Source organism: Pongo pygmaeus, chromosome 19 (genome assembly GCF_028885625.2).
Source record: "Pongo pygmaeus isolate AG05252 chromosome 19, NHGRI_mPonPyg2-v2.0_pri, whole genome shotgun sequence".
NCBI lineage: Eukaryota > Metazoa > Chordata > Mammalia > Primates > Hominidae > Pongo > Pongo pygmaeus.
The window spans coordinates 19,504,875-19,520,642 of record NC_072392.2 but is presented as its reverse complement, the minus strand read 5'-3'; the positions used below and the strand labels follow the sequence as shown (position 1 = coordinate 19,520,642).

Sequence of the window (15,768 nt, the reverse complement as noted above, 5' to 3'; positions counted from 1 at the left end):
AATTTTATCTTTGACAACAGAAACCTCAGCACATTTTTCCTGGACCATGTAGTGACCACTCTCACTCCTAACCCCAAACCTGACCTTAGTCATGGACACAAACACATGCCAAGTCCATGTACCCAGAGATCTGGAATCACCAAGAGTATTTTCCTTCTGAGCTACCTGTCTGTGTGGCAATGCCCAGGCTGGGAATGTTTTATCCTAAAAGCCCAGTATATATGTTGACTGGATATGAGGTGACAGACAAATGGAAAGGCCTTACTCCATCAGTCCTGGAGGAAAAAATGACTGCAGGAATGTCCTGAGTCAGGTGATAGTCATGCAAAATGAAAGTGAGTCTATAGGCCAGGCTGTGGGATCAGATGGGAGGCTTGTGCCTCGTGTCCCCATGAGACAGTGTCCTGGGTTAACACTGAGCTCTTTCCACATCCTGAACAGTGATCATCACCTGCATCCTCTGACAGGATCCCAGAGTATTTCAGGAGCCCAAGTGGCCAGCCCTAGAGCAAGAGCCCGAAATCAGAAACCTGCAAGCTGGAGACCAGCAGGCATTACCATCTGGGGCTCCTGTAGGAGCTGGTGGTGCCAGGCCACACTGTCCACTTGACTGCTGCTTCTTCCAGTGCATGAGGAGGTGACCTTAACTGCCAGACAATGTGGCCAGCTGAGGGAACACGGACTGCAAGGAGGACCTTGGAAGAGCTTGCAGGGCACAGCCCTGCTGGCACAAAGTCTGACACAGAAGGACACAGCCACCCCTGCATGGTGAAGAGTGACCGATACTTGTCATTTACAAACCTCTTCTTCAGCTCATCCCCATGTTGAAAGCAAGAGCTGCTGAGGTAGGGTTACATGGAGCCAAAAATGAAAACTCAGGTTCAGAGAGTATGTGATTGCTTCAATGGGCCCAGATTAGTGATGAGATATCCCCAGTGCTGATGTGACAAAATCTTGCCATTCTACTCATAATGTTGCTTCTTCCAGGGCAGTGGATGTAGGAGTCTCTTCTGGAAGCTGAACCTTTGTGGGAGGCTGGACTAGCAGGGAGAGAGGCAGAGAACTGTGGGCACAGGACAGGGTCCACCGATTGTAAAAGCAAGAATGGAATGAGAAGTATGAGCAATGGATCAATATACTAGTTGAATTGAAATAAGATATTTTCAGAACTATTTGTCCAAGGGAAACCAGGTGCTCACAACAGAAGTTACATTCTGAGCTAGATTTGTCAGAGCCACCAACCGGGATCACTGCACCAGGCCTAGAGAGCAGAGGGAAGATTTGTATCTCACTTTCCCATGGGCCTGGAGCACTGCATAAGCCTCAGAGCCACTGTGAAATCCACTGCCCCTGTGCAGACCCCGAGACAGACCCATTCTCAGGCTGCAGCACAGCGATGTGCAAAATCCTTGCAAAGGCTGATGCATCTTTAGATCCCAAGATGTGGCTGGGAGCCCCAGAGCCCTATTTCTTACTTGAGTCCAAGTAGAATTTCATGAGATATTAGAGAGGGTTCCCTAGATTCTGCCAGAAACAGTCACCGATTTCTTCTGATGGAATCACTGATTCATTGTGGTGATTATCCAAGGGTGTATAAACATCTTAAAACACACAAAATTGGGCACTTTAAGTATCAGGGGTTTATTTTATATTAATTATTCCTCAATAAAAAGACACATAAAAAATAGGCTGAAACAGGCCGGGCGCAGTGGCTCCGCCTGTAATCCAAGCACTTTGTGAGGCTGAGGCAGGCGGTATCACCTAAGGTCAGGAGATTGAGACCATCCTGTGAATGGTGAAACCCCACCTCTACTAAAAATACAAAAAATTAGCCGGGTGCAGTGGCAGGTGCCTGTAGTCCCAGCTACTCGGGAGACTGAGGCGGGAGAATGGCATCAACCCAGGAGGTGGAGCTTGCAGTGAGCTGAGATTGTGCCACTGCACTCCAGCCTGGGCGACAGAGTGAGACTCTGTCTCAAAAAAAAACAAAAAAACAAAACAACAACAGGCAAAAGTCATTTATGGAGACAGAAGTCAGGGTGGTGGTTGAAGAAAAGCAAGAGAGTTATGATTATAACAATTGTGATACTGACTACTCTAGAATGACTGAAAGGCAAAGAAAAAGAGAGAGGCTATTGGGTTACTAGCAATACTCTTTCTTTACCTAGGTGATACCTACGCAGGTGTTCTGCTTTGTAATAAATCACTGAGCTGTATATTTCTGTTTTATGGATTTTTCTATGTGTATTGTATCTCATAATTTAAAAAGGATAAAACATAGCTCAAATTCCTTTCAAGGTTAGTGATCACATTGGGAATACCATAGAGACATAAAACTAAATTCTTCATAGGTTTAAATTATCATAATTTTCCATATAACAATGTTGTGGTTAACTATGGACCACATATATGACAGTGGTGCCATAAGAATATAATGAAGCTGAAAAGTTGCTATCGCCTAGTGACATCACAATGATTGTCATCAAGATATGTAGGCCTAGGCTAATGTGTATGTTTGGGTCTTAGTTTTTAAGAAAAAAGTTTAAAAAGTAAAAAAAAGAAATTTTTAATAGAAAAAAAGCTTATACAGTAAGGACATAAAGAAAATATTTTTGGATAGCTGCACAATGTTGTTTGGTGTTTTAAGCCAAGTGTTATTACAAAAGAGTCTGAAAGTTTAAGAATATTTGAAAGATTATAAAGTAAAAAAGTTACAGTAAGCTAGGATTTACTATTGAAGGAACAAAAATATATTCAATAAATTTAGTGGGTCCTAAGTGTAGAGTGTTTATAAAGTCCACAATAGTATACATACAGTAATGTCCTAGGCTTCACATTCACTCATTACTTACTCACTGACTCACCCAAAACAACTTACAGCCCTGCAAGCTCCATTCATGGTAAATGCCCAAAACAGGTGTGATATGGGTTAACTGTGTTTCTACCCAAATCTCATCTTCAACTGTGGCTGCCATAATTCCCAAGTGTTGTGGGAGGAGCCAGTGGGAGATAATTGAATCATGGAGGCAGTTTCCCCCATACTGTTCTTGTGGTAATGAATAAGTCTCACACGATCTGATGGTTTTATAAGGGGTATCCCCTTTCACTTGGTGCTCATTCTCTCTTGCCTGTCACCATGTAAGATGTGCCTTTCACCTTCCGCCATGATTGTGAGGCCTCCCCAGCCAAGTGGAACCATGAGTCCATGAAACGTCTTTTGCATCATAAATTACCCAGTCCCAGGTATGTCTTTATCAGCATCATGAAAAAGGAGTAATACAGTAAATTGGTGCCAGGAGTGGGGTGCTGCTATAAAGATACCCAAAAATGTGAAAGTGATTTTGGAATTGGATAACAGCCTGAGTCTGGAACTGTTTGTAGGGCTCAGAAGAAGACAGGAAGATGTGGGAAAGTTTGGAACTTCCTAGAGACTGGCTGAATGGCTTTGACCAAAATGCTGATAATCATGTGGACAATAAAATCCAGGCTGAGATGATCTTAGGTGGAGATAAGGAACTTGTTGGGAAATGAAGTAAAAGCGACTCCTGCTATGTTTTAGCAAAGAGATTGGTGGCATTTTGTCCCTGCCCTAGAAATTTGTGGAATCTTGAACTTTAGGGAGATAATTGAGGGTGTCTGGCAGAAGAAATTTCTAAGCAGCAAAGCATTCAAGAGGTGATTTGGGTGCTATTAAAAGCACTCAGTTTTAAAACAGAGACAGGGGACAGAAGTCGAAAAAATTTGCAGCCTGACAATGCAATAGAAAAAAAAAAACCATTTTCTGAGGAGAAATTCAAGCCAACTGCAGAAATTTGCATAAGTGACAAGGAGCCAAATGTTAATCACCAAGACAATGGGGAAAATGTCTCCAGGGCATGTCAAAGACCTTTGCAGCAGCCCCTCCCATCATGGGCCCAGAGGCTTAGGAGGAAAAAATGGGTCTGTGGGCTGGGCCCAGGGCCCCACTTCTGTGTGCAGTCTAGGGACATCTCAGCCACTCTAGCCATGGACAAAAGAGACGAAGGTATAGCTTGGGCCATGGCTTCAGAGGGTGCAAGCCCCAAGCCTTGGCAGCTTCCATGTGGTGTTGAGCCTGTGGGTACACAGAAGTCAAAAATTGAAGTTTGGGAACCTCTGCTTAGATTTCAGAGAATGTGCAGAAATGCCTGGATGTCCAGGCAGATGTTTGCTGCAGGGGTAGGGGCCTCATAGAGAACCTCTGCTAGGGCAGTGCAGAAGGGAAAGGTGAGGTTGAAGACTAAACACAGAGTCCCCACTGGGGCACTGCCTTAGTGGAGCTGTGAGAGCCACTGTCTTCCAGACCCCAGAATGGTAGATCCACCAACAGCTTGCACTGTGCATCTGGAAAAGCCACAGAGACTCAACGCCAGACCATGAAAGCAACCAGGAGCAAAGCCACATGGGTGGAGCTGCCCAAGACCATGAGAACGCACCCCTTGCATCAGTGTGACCTGGATGCAAGATATGGAGTCAAAGGAGATGAGTTTGGTGCTTTAAGATTTGGCTGCCCTGGCTCACACCTGTAATCCCAGCACTTTGGGAGGCTGAGGCAGGTGGATCACGAGGTCAGGAGATAGAGACCATCCTGGTTAACACAGTGAAACCCCATCTCTACTAAAAACACAAAAAATTGGCCAGGTGTGGTGGTGGGCACCTGCAGTCCCAGCTACTCAGGAGGCTGAGGCAGGAGAATGGCATGAACCCGGGAGATGGAGCTTGCAGTGAGCCAAGATCACACCGTTGCACTCCAGCCTGGGTGACAGAGTGAGACTCCATCTCACAAAAAAAAAAAAAAAAAGATTTGACTGCCCCCCTGGACTTCAGACTTGCATGGGGCCTTTAGCCCCTTCATTTTGGCCAATTTCTCCCATTTGGAATGGTGTATTTATCCAATGCCTTTACCCCCACTGTATCTAGGAAGTAACTAACTCACTTTTGATTTTGCAGGCTCATAGGTGGAAGGGACTTGCCTTGTCTCAGATGAGACTTTGGACTGTATGAAATGAGTTAAGACTTTGGGGGACTGTTGGGAAGGCATGATTGGTTTTCAAATGTGAGGACACGAGATTCGGGAGGGACTGGGGAAGAATGGTATGGTTTGGCTGTGTCCCCACCCAAATCTCATCTTGAATTTTTGCTCCCAGAATTCCCACATGTTGTGGGAGGGATGTGGTAGGAGATAATGGAGTCATGGGGGCAGTTTTCCCCATACTGTTCTTGTAGTAGTGAGTAAGTGCCACAAGATCTGATGGTTTTATAAGGGGCTTCTCCTTTGGCTTCATTCTCATTCTCTCTCACCTGCTGCCATGTAAGATGTGACTTTTGCCTTCCACCATGGTTGTGAGACCTCTCCAGCCACATGGAACTGTGAACCCATTAAACCTCTTTTCATCATAAATTACCCAGTCTCAGGCATGTCTTTATCAGCAGTGTGAAAACGGACTAATAGAAGGTGCATCATCTTTTATACCATATTTTTACTGTACCTCTTCTATGCTGAGATATATTTAGATACACTAACACTTTCCATTGTGTTATAACTGCCTACAGTATTCAGTATAGTAACATACTGTATAGGTCTGTAGCCTAGGAGCTACAATGTGTGACAGCTTAGGCTATATCCATATAGCCTAAGTGTTTAGTAGGCTAAACCATCTAGGTTGGTGTTAAGTGTCTCTATATTGTCCATGCATGCAACGATGGAATAGCTTAGCAACATATTTCTCAGAACATATCCTCATTGTTAAATGATTCATGACTATTCTTGAAAGACAATGTTAGTCATTGTTAGCAGTCTGCCCTATCCTCTCAAAATCTTCTCTATCTCAACCCATTTTCACATATGTATGCATACATACATACACATATTTAGCTTCTTTATAATGAGGTACCACCTTACTTTCTTGACTCTAATAAAAGTAATTTTCTGTCTAATATATAACCTATAATTTAAGAGTTAACCAATTTCTCCCTCATTCAACTTAAAAGGCAATGCTTTTTAGTGAGTGCAACGTGAAGAACACAAGAAAAGCTATCACATATTGCCAGGAAGATATTTCTTACCTTTTTCCTGATAACAATAATACATTAAAAACTCAAAATTACCTAAAAATAGAAAATTTGTTGGACGAATTATGGTATATCCATGTGAAGAAATACTATGAAGTCATCAAAAAGCAACAAACATGAAAAGGTCACAATATAGTATGTGGATAAAACAGATTATAAGACTGCATGGTTTGATCCCAACATTGTTAACAAGTATGAAAAAAAGACAAAGATCAATTGATTGGGCAATCTGTGAGCCAGAACTTTCGAAAACTATTTTTTGAGAAGTACTATTGATATGTACAAAATAAGATGGTAGGCCAGACACTGGGTTCATATGTTCTTCTTTCTTTAAGTAATTAAAATTTGGCCGGGCACAGTGGTTCACGTCTGTAATCCTAGCACTTTAGGAAGCCAAGGCGAGTGAACTGCTTGAGGACAGAAATTTGAGACCAGCCTGGCCAACATGGTGAAACCCCATCTCTACTCTTAAAAATTACAAAAATTAGCTGGGTGTGGTGGTGTGTGCCTGTTGTCCCAGCTACTCAGGAGGCTGAGGCATGAGAATTCTTTGAACCCAGGAGGTGGAAATTGCAGGGAGCCCAGACCACACCACGGCACTCCAGCCTGAGTGACAAAGCAAAACTCTGTCTCAAAACAAAAAAATTAAAATTAAAATTAAAATTAAAAAAGATAATCACTCCTGCCAGACCCAACTCTCTTGGAGATAACAATAAACTCTAGACCAAAACTAAAACAAAACAAGCAAATAAAAATCCTTTAGGCAAGGAAGAGTAAAGAAAAGCAATACAGATCCAGACAGGAGTTGACTCTTGGGAAAAAGGTAATGGCACAAAGTGAGTTATCTGTTTTTAATGACTTTTAGCCTGAGTACACATCAAAGTTGGCACCACACAGGTTATAGAAAGCTCCAGTAGAAAACTCAGTCTTTCTGGCCTGAAGAACCACAGGGTAGAGTTCAGGGAAATCAGAGCTGTGGAAAAGTAAGGTGGGGATTCCTGGAAAGGAGAGATTCCCAAATTCTGTAAATAAAGCCTGTTCAAATATCTGGCTGATCTCTGAACTACCACCTAAGACAAAATTTGTAGTTTAAGTCCAACCAATTTACTTGTCTGGTAGAAGGGAGGGAGAAAGAAAGGAAAGAAGGGGAGAGAGTTGTGTTAGTCTGTTTGCATCACTATAAAGGAATACCTGAAGCTGGGTAATTTATTAAAAAATGTGGTTTCATTTGCTCACAGTTTTGCAGAGTGCACACGAAGCATAGTGCCAGCATCTGCTTCTCGTAAGGGCCTCGGGAAGCTTACACTCATGGCCAGAGTCAAAAGGGGAGCAGGCACATTACCTGGTCACAGCAGGAGCAAGAGATACACAGGGGAGGTGCCATGCTCTTTTAAACAACCAGATCTCACAGGAACTCAGAGCGAGAAACTCACTTTGAATCAAGGCGATGGTGCTAAGTCATTCATGAGGGATCTGCCCTATGATCCAATCACCTCCCATCAGGCCCCACCTCCAACATTGGGAATCACACGAGATTTGGAGGGGACAAATATCCAAACCATATCAGGAAGGAAAGGAGAAAGGGAAGGAGGAAGGGAGGGAGGAAAGAAGAGAGGGAGGAAGGAAGAAACCTTCTCAGAGGAATGTAACTGAACCTAGAGTCTCCACAATGTAACATTCAATATTTTTGATACTGGTATCAAGAATCCAACCCCAAATTACTCCATATACAAAGAAACAAGAAAATGTGATCCATTTTCAAGAAAAAAGACAATCCACAGAATTCAAATCCAGATGACCTAAATGCTGAAATTAGCAGACAAAGATTTTAAAGCTCACATACATGAAAGAAAATTGGTTTACAATAATGTAAAAATCAGAAATTGCAGTAGAGGAAAACTATACAATAAACTGTAAACTCTAGAACTAAAAAATGCAATGTCTAAATAAAAAATTCAACAATAGGCTTAACTGCAGAATGAAGATAACAGAAGAAGAGACAGTGAACTTGAAAAAAGATCAATATTATTGACTTTAAATAAGAGAGAAAAAAGATACTAGAAAAAAATAGTCTCAGAGATCCACAGAACCATATCAAAAGGTCCAACATATACCTGTTTCCCTAATTGGAATCCCAGAAGAAGAAAAGAGAGGGGATAAGACAAAATATATGTGGACAAATACTGTAGATCTTCATAGAGATTTGTATTACACCGACATACATTTGTCAATATTTAATAAATATACACTTAAAATTCACAAATATACACAAAATTCAACAAACATTCACCTGGGGAGCTCATTGTGCATAAAATTGATGTCAGAAGAAAACTGTAACAAGATCATTGAAGTCCAGTAAATGATGTATATGTTTAAGTACTTAGAAGGAAATATTTATTGGTGTCTTCAATTTACTCTGAAATTCATTCTCCCCAAAAGGAGGATTAATAATGGATAGAAGAATGCATAGTAGGATGGACATTTGATAAAGCAAGTGTAGTAAGTAATGTTAACGGCAGACTCTATGTGGTAGACATACGGGTATTTGCTATTAAGTGTTTTTACTTTCCTGGATGTTTGAAATGTTTATTTTTCTTTCTTTCTTTATTTATTTATTTTTTTTTTTTGAGACGCAGTCTCACTCTGTCACCCAGGCTGGAGTGAAGAGGCGCGATCTCGGCTCACTGCAACCTCCACCTCCCGGGTTCACGCAATTCTCCTGCCCCAGCCTCCTGAGTAGCTGGGATTATAGGTGCCCATCACCACGCCCAGCTAAATTTCTTTTTGTATATTTAGTAGAGACAGGGTTTCCCCATGTTGGTCAGGCTGGTCTCGAACCCCTGACCTCATGATCCACCTGCCTTGGCCTCCCAAAGAGTTGGGATTACAGGTGTAAGCCACCGCACCCAGCCTGAAATTTTTCTAATAAAATTTTGAGGGGAAAAAAGCCATTGTGACTTATGGTGTTTCAATGGGCTAAGACAAATTGTTTTTTAAAAAACAAGAACCAAATGTTGTTTCATCTTCTCTCTGTTAATCCTTTGGCTTCTACATCAGCCAAATTCAGCCAATGGATTATTCAAGTAACTATTTAGACTGGGAAGTATAGACTGGTGGAGAAAGCAGGGAAAGAAAAGGACTACTTGATTGTTTCCTTATTTTTCATTGCACCAAATATTAGAAAATAATAGATAAGAGACATGTTTTCTATGTTTACTAACCAAATACAAAATAATTCCTTTCTCTTTCATTCTAGACATGTGAAAGATAACTGAGGTATTATTATTACAGTTATCCCTCAGTATATGTGGGGGATTGGTTCCAGGACCCTCCTTGGATACCAAAATCCATAAATACTCAAGTCCCCTATATAAATGGTGCAATATTTGCATATAACCTACACATATCCTCCCATATGCTTTAAATCATCTCTTGATTACTTATAATACCTAATACAATGTAAATCCTATTGAGATAGTTCTTGTATTGTATTGTTCAGGAAAAAATGCAAAGAAAAAGGCTGTACATGTACAGTACAATCATCATTTTTTCTGAATATTTTTGATCTGCAGTTGGTTAAATCTACAGATGTGGAACCCATGGATATGGATGGCCAATTATATATTATTTCTTTAAAAAAGTCCAAATTGGCCAGGTGCAGTGGCTCACACCTGTAATGCCAGCACTTTGGAAGGCCAAGGCAGGCAGATCGTAAGGTCGAGAGATCGAGACCATTCTGACCAACATGGTGAAACCCCATCTCTACTAAAACTATAAAAATTAGCTAGGCCTGGTGGTGCACACCTGTAGTCCCAGCTACTTGGGAGGTTGAGGCAGGAGAATCACTTGAACCTGGGAGGCGGAGGTTGCAGTGAGCTGAGTTCACCCCACTGTACTCCAGCCTGGTGACAGAGTGAGACTCTGTCTCAAAAAAAAAAAAAAAAAAAAGGATATAAAAGAGAAAGTAACAGCATTTAAATGCTGCATATTGATTTTTAAATCCTGTTTTCTTGTTTACCTTAAAGTTCTTCCAGAGGTGAAGGAGTTCCTTTGTGTCCTGGGCTGAATATAAAATAACTTAAACTTTGGCACCACCAATGGTGGTACTTTGCCATCAGATGGTAATTTGGAAAGCACATGATCTCCAGTACAGCCAACCTGAGGCTTTACAGAAAGGAAGTCAATGGAGGTACAGAGATAGTAGTATTCTATTTGGAACAGTTGCTTTAAAAGCTCTTTTCACAGAAACTGCACATAAAAGAAAAAAGTCACAAATATAGATTAAATATAATAATCTATACCTAGCATACTTTTATATTTAATCATTTAAGAAGAAATTCCTGACACATAAAATACTCTTGGGTCCTAACAAACACTTCTGGGATCTACATTAATTGTGTCCAGACTATGTTTGAGCAATTAATACATTATTGCCAAAGTGCATTAACTTATATCATAATGGTAAAAGCAGCTTTAAATGGTCTTATTCCCACAACAATTCATAGATGGAAAACAATTTTATTTTGTAGTTAGTTGCACAGTGCTTTCAAGTAAAAATCTAGTCATTTAAAAATACTGTCAACAAAAGCAATTCTTGTCAGTACTACTGGTTAATATCAATTTTAATTACATATAACAACAATACAAAGAAACTAAAGGTCTCCAAGTCTATAAAAAACCTCAACCAAATCACAAAATAAAATGCACACTGATCCCAGATATAATTTATAATATCAGTTCTCCCAGTCATAGCTTCTATGACCCATTTTATTCATTCTCTAGATCATATGTGATTCCTAAGCTTCATGACTTAAGATGGGAGGCAAGTTATACTTTACATTATTTAATACTATCTGAAGACTGAATGAGAGTACAACTACTATAGTGTAGAAATTTATGAAATGTTTTAATGTAAAAAAGAAGCCTTCCAACTCATATACACTAGGAAGCTCTGCTCTAGGTTAAGAAATAAAAGAAAAAGGTCAGGTGCAGTGGCTCATGCCTGTAATCCCAGCACTTTGGGAGGCTGAGGCAGGAGGATCACCTGAGGTCAGGAGTTTGAGACCAGCCTGGCCAAGATGGTGAAACCCTATCTCTACTAAAAATACAAAAATTAGCCAAGCATGGTGGCAGGCGCCTGTAATCCCAGCCACTCAGGAGGCTGAGGCAGGAGAATCACTTGAACCTGGGAGGCAGAGGTTGCAGTGAGCCAAGATTGCACCATTGCACTCTAGCCTGGGTGACAGAGGGAGACTCCATCTAAAAATAAAAAAATTAAAAAAAAAGATAAGTATCTAAGCTAACTGATATGCTAGGTAGCTTGATTTAGCCATTCTACAATGTATGTCTGTGGCTATATATATATATATATATATATACAGATTCAGCTACTCTACAATGTGTGTCTGTGTGTGTGTATATATGTATAATGTGGTACACCACAAATATACACAATTTATCATTTAATTTTTTTAATTCCAAAGATTTTTTTGGCTAATATACAACCCAACCACAAGTTTAAGAGCATTCTAATTAGATGTCCTTTCCAACACCTGATTTTGTCAGTCTTTCTTTTATATTTTCTGGTTAGTGGGTAATGTTATTACATTTTTATTGATTTTGGTCTTCTAATTATTAAAATGCCTGAGACCATTTTCATGTATGTTTATTGAAAATGTATATAATCAGGCTGGGCACGGTGGCTCATACTTGCAATCCCAGCACTTTGGGAGGCCAAGGTGGGTGGATCACTTGAGGTCAGGAGTTTGAGACCAGCCTGGCTAACATCATGAAACCCCATCTCTACTAAAAATAAAAAAAAATTAGCCGGGCTTGCTGGTGGGAGCCAGTAATCCCAGTTACTTGGGAGGCTGAGGTGGGAGAATCACTTGAAGCCTGGAGTTGGATGTTGCAGTGAGCCGAGCACTTACCATTGCACTCCAGCCTGGGCAACAAGAGCAAAGCTTCATCTCAAAAAAAAAAAAAAAAAAGTAGCTACTTGATTGAAAGACTGAGGCGGGAGAATGGAGCTGAGAATGCACCACTGCTCCAGGCTGGGCGCAAGAGCGAAACTTCATCACAAAAAACCAAGCCAAAACAAAACAAAACAAAAAAGAAAATGTGTATAATCATATTTTCAGGGATCTGTGCAATATATATATATATATATATTTTTTTTTTTTTTTTTTTTTTTTTTGAGACAGAGTCAAGTAGCTCTGTTGCCAGGCTGGAGTGCAGTGGGGCGATCTGGACTCACTGCAACCTCCACCTCCCAGGTTCAAGCAATTCTTTTGCCTCAGCCTCCCAAATAGCTGGGATTACAGGCACGCGCTGCCATGCCCAGCTAATTTTTTTTTTCGAGACAGAGTATCTCTCTGTCGCCCAGGCTGGAGTGCAGTGGCACGATCTCGGCTCACTGCAAGCTCCGCTTCCCCGGTTCACACCATTCTCTTGCCTCACCTCCCAAGTAGCTGGGACTACAGAGGCCCGCCACCATGCCCAGCTAAATTTTTTGTATTTTTAGTAGAGACAGGGTTTCTCCATGTTGGCCAGGATGGTGTTGATCTCCTGACCTCATGATCCACCCACCTCGGCCTCCTAAAATGCTGGGATTACAGGCATGAGCCACCACGCCCGGCCAAGACTACTCTTTAATTCCCAAGGCCAGCCACTGTGGTTTGAGCACGTGCCACAGCCTGTGCTTGGGTTGATGCCCCACATTCCCATGGTTGTCCAAAAGAGGCCCTCAGACTCACAGTGGCCATTATTAATACTCTGAGGTTCAGCAGTGGTGGCACCTGAAAATCTACAAGCATCAGAAGAAACAAGTGCTGCAGAGAGGAACCACAACCATCACAAACCTGGAAGGCTGGGTGGGCCACCCCCTGGATCCCATCGGCTGCCTCTTTCTCACTTTGACTGAGACCTGCCTCCTGAATGATGACGGCTATCTAGATATGAATGAAAGCAGACCCCCTGTGTATCAACATGTACCTGTGGCTGTAAGCTCCCCAAACAGCAGTGAGTCCTACTTGTCATTGGCCCTGGAAGCTGCATCAGGTGCACAGGACAAGGTGTGCCGTAATGAGGAGCAGCTCCTCAGCCAACTCCAAGAGCTGCAATTGGATGATGACCCAGTGCAAACATTCCAAAAATAGTGCATCTTGCTGCTGGAAAGGGGCCCTTTCAGGGATCTGGGAGAAGTCATCCACCGAGAGAGCGTTTCCATGCATATCTCTGCCAAGTATTTGTTCCCAGCTCCGCTGTCTCACGATCCAGACCCCACCTGTAAATTAGGCTTATGTGTCATAAGGTTACCTGTTTTAGAAAATTCAGGTTGTGCAGCTGACACGTCCCTCACTCACCGTATGGTGTCTCTGGTGCCCAGCCATTATCCTCCCTGGTTCACGCTTGGACACTTGGAATCACAGCGGTGGGAACTGGCCTCCACCATGCTGACTGCTGCCAAAGGAGACACTTTGAGGCTCTGAACAATTCTGGAAGCAATGCAGAAGCACATTCATTCTTCCCCCCTCATCTTCAAACTGGCCCAAAATGAGTTCAAGATTGCTACTCCCACTAACAGTAGTACTGACAGCACCCTGCTCAATGTGGCCCTGGAACCTGGGTTACAGGTGATGAGATGACCTTATCATCCCTTAACTGGAGACACAGAGAGATGGTACGATGGTTGGTGACCTGTGCTTCAGAAATGAGTATCGCCCACCTCCCTCTACTCCCACAGGAAAGGAGTTTCTATACCCTACTCTTGAGACAGGACAACGAATCCTTGGAGCCCTCATATTCCTATTCTTGATGGCCTAAGAAAGGATGGGGCTGCTGGTGGGAGAAGGTGGCCTCTGTTTGGCTAGCCCAAGTTCTGTCCTCACTGCTTAAATCAACCATATGCTGATGTCAGCAACACATTGACCCTCTCTCATCAGAGACATGTCTAAGAGAATGAATTTTCAGCTGCCAATACTCAAGTGTGCCCTTGGGTGGTAGTGGGCCTGGTGGTTTTGTCTCCATCCTTGTCCATGCTTGTGAGAAACCCCGGACACCTTGGAAGCTCAGGACCGTTTCTAAAGCCCAAATCCCCAGCACAAGACTCTACCTCGAGAGGCCCCACTTCAGCTAGAACCCCTGGCAGATCTGCAACCCTAGCCTTGGGGCAGGCAAACCCCAGGCTCTACTGCTCCATCCTCCTGAGGGGCTAAGAGCACCTGCAGAAACCTTCAACCCTCTGACCTGGGGAAGGAAGAGATAGGAAGAGACCCCAAACAAGGTCTGGCCATCTGGGATGCTTCCCTTGCCCTGGTTTGCCTCAGATCATCTCAAGGTTGCTGAGGAGGAGGGAGAATTCATCTCTGTAGGCCAAGTTCAAACCCCACACGGTAATCTGGGCCAACCTGAATCAGGACCCAGATGGCCACAGCTGAGCTCAGGCTCTCCCGGACAGGTGTGCGGGTCCCAGGGAGCATCTTGCAGAGCTGGTACACACTCTTCACCCCTACTGAGGCTGCTAGTATTGTAGCTGCCACAGCCATATCCCACACCACTATCCTGTGCCTCAGTCTTGACTATCCACAGCGGGAGGAACTGGCTAGCTGTGCTTTCACACTGGCCCTGCAGTGTGCTATGAAACATCCACAGAGCTGTGCCCTGTCAGCCCTTAAACTCTGTGAGAAAGACCACATTGGCTTTGAGGCAACCTGCCAGATTGCCACTGAGGCTGCTGCCGGTGGCATGACCCATTCACAGCTGTTCACCATTGCCTGCTACGTGGAGCTCTGTGGCTACGCGCTCCGTGCCTTCAAGCTGGCCTTATTGGCCATGAGTCATCTTAACGTGGCTCATAACCAGGATACCCACCCAGCCATCAATGATGTGCTCTGGGTTTGTGCCCTCAGCCACTCTCTGGGCAACAATGAGCTGGCAGTTCTCATCTCCCTGGTGGTGAAGAGTGTGCACATTGCCATGGTGCTTTCAGACATCCTGTGTGCAAGGCTGCACGGTGACTGCACCTGGCCTGGCCAGCACCTGAGGCCGCCGCAACTCTGGAAAGCTCATCTCCACTGACACAACTCCATGGCACCAGTTGCTGATGCAATGCTTACATCAACACCACACACTACATCTAACACACATTAGCCATTGCCAGTATGGACAGTTCATTGAGTTTCTAAGCAAGGCTCGGGAGACCCTCCTGCTGCCCTAGGATGGCTACCTGCAATTTACTCTGTTCATCAACAACCACAAACAGATCTACAAAGGCAAGAAAAAGCTGATGCTGCTGGTTCGAGAGCCCTTTGGCTGAGAAAGCAGATAGCTCACCGGCCCAGCAGCCTGGATCCCCAGGTAGTATCAGGTCAGGCCAAAAATGCTGAAACATTTGTTTGCCCTGAGAGGACTCTGAGCACCTGTGGCTGAGGCCAAAGGACCACAGGGCTAAGGATGGGGGAGTCCAACTCTAGTCAATATGCATACCTTTGCAAGCTTCTCACTACAGCCCACTGTTGATGGAGGAAGTGGGCCCTGCAAATTGACCAGAAACCCCCACCATATGCCACCTTCTGCCCCTATGTCCTGTGTGTCCTGGGCATTGGCACTGTCTCCCTTGGAAAACAGAACACTGTTCCATCTCAGAGATTGCTTAACCAGAGAAATAGATGCATTCAT

The 15,768-nt window shown here is 43.3% G+C and overlaps 1 pseudogene; it reads left to right on the top strand.

The window, feature by feature from the left end:
* The first annotated feature begins 12,709 nt into the window (after window positions 1-12,709).
* Window positions 12,710-15,406, top strand: LOC129017505 (zinc finger SWIM domain-containing protein 5-like; annotated as a pseudogene).
* Window positions 15,407-15,768: the final 362 nt, after the last annotated feature.